This window comes from Enhydra lutris, unplaced genomic scaffold, assembly GCF_002288905.1.
Source record: "Enhydra lutris kenyoni isolate GAN:26980312 unplaced genomic scaffold, ASM228890v2 scaffoldscaffold75, whole genome shotgun sequence".
NCBI classification, from domain to species: domain Eukaryota; kingdom Metazoa; phylum Chordata; class Mammalia; order Carnivora; family Mustelidae; genus Enhydra; species Enhydra lutris.
In genome coordinates this window covers 5,862,942-5,868,027 of record NW_019154159.1, presented here as the reverse complement: position 1 = coordinate 5,868,027, position 5,086 = coordinate 5,862,942, and the positions used below count along the sequence as shown (strand labels likewise).

The 5,086-nt window shown below is 57.9% G+C and overlaps 1 long non-coding RNA gene across 1 annotated transcript; it reads left to right on the top strand.

Annotated features, from left to right (window-relative positions):
• The first annotated feature begins 2,400 nt into the window (after window positions 1–2,400).
• LOC111160369 lies at window positions 2,401–4,816 on the top strand. Its single transcript, XR_002641471.1, has 2 exons — window positions 2,401–2,444; window positions 2,942–4,816. It is a non-coding gene; the product is annotated as an uncharacterized LOC111160369 (long non-coding RNA).
• Window positions 4,817–5,086: the final 270 nt, after the last annotated feature.

Here is a 5,086-nt window from a genome sequence, read left to right as displayed (position 1 = left end):
ACACACACACACACACACACACACACACACAGCCTGTCCCCTGACACGCAAACACACAGCCTGTCCCCCAAGACACACACACAACATGCACACGCACACACACACAGTTTGCCCACAGCCTAACCCCCACAGCCTGCCCTCCTGACATACACACACCCAGACTGCCCCCCAACCCACATACACAGCCTGTCCCCTACAGCCTACCTCACCAACATACACGCATACAACCTGTCCCCCAACATACAGTGTGCTCCTACACAAGGCCGCTACACAAGGCTGCTCCGTCCCATGGTGCCCCCTGGTCCTATGGGACTCTCCCCCAGCACCTCACCCCTTCAGCTGTTCCAGGCCAGCACCTCCCCACTGTCACCCCCACTGTGAGCTCAAAGGGAAGAGGCCTGGACGGTCAGGTATTTCCCAGCTCCGTGCAGGATGGGTCCCCAGGGCAGACCTCCCCCCTGCGCAGCAGGAAACGGAAAGGCCTCTTACTTATTATACTTCAATTCAGATTACAAATAATTTATAAAAGTAAAAATAAAAGGGTAATAAAAGTGTTTATTAGAAGCTTTAATAAGAATTTAAACAGAGAAACCTCTTTGTATTTGTACCAAGTACACTTTGAGGCACAGACATCATAAAAGATGAAGGAATCCTGTCCCAAGTCCTTGCAGGCATACGAGATGGTCCGGGTGCGGGCCACAGGACTCTGGTCACGTCCACCTGCTGAAGGACTGACTGGCTGGTGCCATCAACGGGGCTGTGAGTGCTCTGTCCCTTTTGTCTTCCGATTTGTCCTCCTTCAGGTTTCTCCTGTTCGCGCTCATGGACGGCACATGGAAGATCCAAGCCCTCAGCTGCGCAAGGTGAGGAGGGCGCACAGCGGCGCGCAGGGCCCGTGAGCAGGCGCCACCTGCACGATCAGCCCCGCACGTCGGTGTCACTATCACCCTTCCCGGTACTGTCACCCTTCCCCGTGATGCCCTCATTCTTTGCTTTTTTACTATCTTAGCCATTGTGGGCATAGCTGGGAGGGCTTGATGGGTCATGATGGAATGATTCCTAGGATGATGAAGTAGCAAAATGTCTCAAGACATAGGAAAGTAAGACCACTGACATGGCCTCGCGGGGCCAGCGGGACCAGGGGCTCGGGGGCAACTGCAAGCAGAGATGCATTTTTTGTTTAAGCATGAAAGTGTCTGTGGGCTCTGTCTGTACTTCGGAAGACATGTGAGAACTAAAGTCATGAAATGCCAGCCCTTTGGTCCTGTGCAGGTGGTGGCCAAGGATGGCCGAGGGTGACCGAGGGTGACTGAGGGCCAACGTGGATGGTGACAGAGGGTGTCTAAGGGTGACCAAAGATGTCTGAGGGTGGGCGATGGTGGCCAAGGGCCAGAGCAGATGGTGACAGACAATGTCTAAGGTGACCGAAGGTGACTGAGGGCCCACGTGATGGTGACTGAGGCTGTCTGAAGGTTGCCGAGGATGTATGAGGGTGACTGAGGATCTGAGGGTGTCTGAGGGTGTCTGAGGGTGTCTGAGGGTTGCCGAGGATGTATGAGGGTGTCTGAGGGTGACTGAGGATGTATGATGTAAACTGAGAATCTGAGGGTGGCCAAGGGTGTCTGAGGGTGGCCGAGGATGGATGAGGGTGTCTGAGGATGACTGAGGATGTATGAGGGTGACTGAGGATCTGAGGGTGTCTGAGGGTGGCCGAGGGTGGCTGAGGGTGTCTGAGGGTTGCTGAGGAGGTATGAGGGTGTCTGAGCATCTGAGGGTGTCTGAGGGTGGCCGAGGGTGCCTGAGGGTTGCCGAGGGTGACCGAGTGTGTCCGAGGTGTACCGCGGGTGGCGACGGTGGCCGAGGACCCCGAGTGCTCCCGGGGGTCCGCGTTTTGTGACTTTAGGGGTTTCCGCCGTAGCTCAGTCCGCACCCCCCCCGTCAGATGGTTGGCACCTGCGGCACCTGCATTCCGGAGCGCGACGGTGGGGGGGGGGTGAGGGCCCTGAGCGCTGAGGCACAATCTGGGCGGTGCTCGCTGCATGAAATGTCTCGTTAAACAAAAGCCTGAGGGGAAGACGGCACGACTTTGGGCTCTCCGAGGTTGCTCACGCTGGAGGACACTCTGCCGGCCGTGAGGGTCCTCCAGGAGCCCAGCGCAGAGCGCGCGGGACCGAGCGCGCCCACCTAACCTCTGCGCTCTCGGCCGCCGAGGCTGCGACCGCCTGACCCGACCTGGCCAATCACAACACAAGCCTCGGCCTCTCCGATTGGGCCACCGGTGGGCACATGACTCCTACTAACCAATCAGAACTCATGGATGCCTATTTAAGGCAGAGCCGGCAGCGGCGGGTGCGTGGGTCTCTTTGGGGCCTGTTGGGTCGGCTCGCGTGTTTTCTGTCCCAGGAGGGCGACTTCCAGCGGGTGTCCCGCACCGGCACGCGCAGGTCGGAGACGGCCCCGTGTCTCGGGAGGGAGGCTGGGGAACACGAGTCCGGGACTGGAGCGGGGTCGCCGCCGGTGGTCAGTCCCGGCGTTCCCCTGCCCGGGGCGGTAAGGTCAGCTGTGGGTCGGGGGCCCTGACCCGCCAGTCACGAAGCGCCCGGCTGCTGAGGCCCCGGAGTCGGGCGGTGGGGGCGCGTCCCGGACGGAGCACGGGGGCTGCGGGGTCGCGGACGGGGTCGCGGACGGGGTCTGGGGGAGAGCCGGTGCCTTTCCCACAGAGCTCCCCTGTGGAAGCGCCGGTCAGTTCCGGCCCCTCAGAGCGGCGCGGCCGCCCGGGTGGAGACCGCGTCCCCCCGCCGGAGGCCACCAGCAAGTACTACAGATTTAAGCTCGTTAAAGTCGTGAGCGAAGCTGGACGGGCCGGGAAGATCGTAGCGCGGCGGGCGGCGGCCGGCAGCGGCAAACGTCTTTCGCTTTTGACGTCCGCTTTTCGTTTTAGCGGAGATTTAGGTTTCCGGTCGCGAGTCCCGGGGCTCTCGTCCGCCCACAGCCTCACCCTTCAGCAGCCAGTGCGGAAGCTGCCGCATCGTCACCGTCGCCATCACCGTCGTCATCATCAACCAAACGCCGCCGCTATCCGACGTCCCTAGTCTGTACCAGCTGTCGTGGAGTGTCCCTCACCGCTCCAGGATCCCGCATCCCATTCAGGCGCGCGTCCCCCAGGTGCGTCCTGGCTGGGACTTGCCTCTGACTGACCTGGTTTCCGGAGACCCGGCAGTTCTGGGAAGTGCTGGGCAGAGACAGGTCGCAGACTGCCCGGCTGATGGCCTTGTGGGTTTGGGGAGGAGACCACAGAGGCAAAGCGGCCCTCTCCTCTGTGTGGCGGGGGTCGGGGCTCTCCGTGGGACCCACGGATGTGGCCGTGACCGCCTGGCTGAGGTGCATTTGTCCTCGTTTTCGCGCGCTCGGTGCGGAGGAGCACCGTGGCACAGGGCAGGCACTCCGATTCGTGTGCACAAGTGTCCTGCCGGCGCTCGTGCTGCGCGAGCATTTCCGTGGCGGTGTGGACTCGCAGGCGTCTCTCCAGTCCGGCAATGCTCCTGGTCTTGTTGCCCAAATCAGTCCAGCTTTAGCCACAGGAGCCACCTTCAGCTTGCGTGCCTCTGATGTAGCCCCTTTTGTGGGGGAGGTTTTGTTTCCAGCGCTACCCAGCAGGGCACCGCCAACCGGGGGCTTAAACAACAGCCCTCGATCCCTCAGAGTCCAAGATCCAGATGCCGACAGGGCTGGTTTCTCCTGAGGCCTCTCCGTGGCTGGCAGATGCCACCTTCTCCCCCACGTCTCACGTGGCCTTTCTCTGTGCACTCACCCATGCTGTGTCTTCCTCTTCTTACAAGGACACCAGTCCCCTTGAATCAGGGTGCACCCTTACGACTTCATTTAACCTCAATTACCTCCCAAAAGGCCCCGTCACCAAATACCGTTGCATTGAGGGTTAGGGTTTCACCTATGACATTTGCGGGGAAGGGGACACAATTCAGTCCATAACACTAGTACTAGAGGATGCCCCAGTATCGTCTTGCACATGCAACATCCCAGTCCTCATATCAGCCATTTCCCCAACTGGCCCTGGTTCCTTGTCTCGGAGAAAGGTATGAGAAACCAAGATCTGAGTGCTGGGCATTCTTCTTGGTGTCATTGCTTCTCCACTGACAGAGCAAGGAGGTACGTGTGTGTGTGTGCTAACCCACATATACACACACATCTACAAGTAGTTCCACGTTTCCCCATAAGTACCTATATTTAGCATGAGTCCCACACCACGTGGATCGACCTACCTTGCCCCTTGCTTCTCTGTCAGCTCCCACTCCAACAGTGCAAAACCTGACCCCAGCACCCACCGCCCTCCGACACAATCACTCAGTCCCAGCGCAGGGGCTGTGCTTTCAGAATTGCTGACAGGTACCCCTTGGGAACTACTTGACCAATGGCAGTGCGTGTCCCGTGACGTTCCTTCTGCCCTTCCAAGTGGCCTGGCTCAGCACCGTGTCCCCAGCCCCTGCATCTGGTGGCTTCACCACTTGTGATGCAGCCAGATTCCTCTCTCAAGCCACCCTGACGTCCTTCACTCCTGTATGATTCTCGAAAGTGTGCATACGGTAAAGCCTGTTCCTTCTGCTGGACAGTCTATGGGCTTTAACAAATGTGTGGTTTCACGTGTCCGGTGTTCCAGTATCACACAGAATAGTCTCATTGCCCTAAAAACCCCATGTGTCATCCGTCCTCCCTCCCACCCTGGCCACCACTGATTTTTACTGTCTCCATAGTTTGGTTTTTCTAGAATGTCAAATAAAGAGCCCGTAGCCACTGTAAACCAGCTGCTTTCATCCAGCAATAGGAATTTACAATCTACCTATGACTTCGTGTGTCTTGACAACTCATTCCTTCTTATTGCTGAACAACATTCCACCGCTCGAATGTTCCAGCTTCTTGTCCCATTCCTCTTCTGAAGAACATTTTGGTTTCTTTTAATTTGGGGCAACTATGAACAAACCTGCTAGAAACATTCACATGAAGGTTTTCCTGTGGACATAAATTTTTAACTCCTTTGGGTAAATACCTAGAAGCACATCTTAGTTCAACA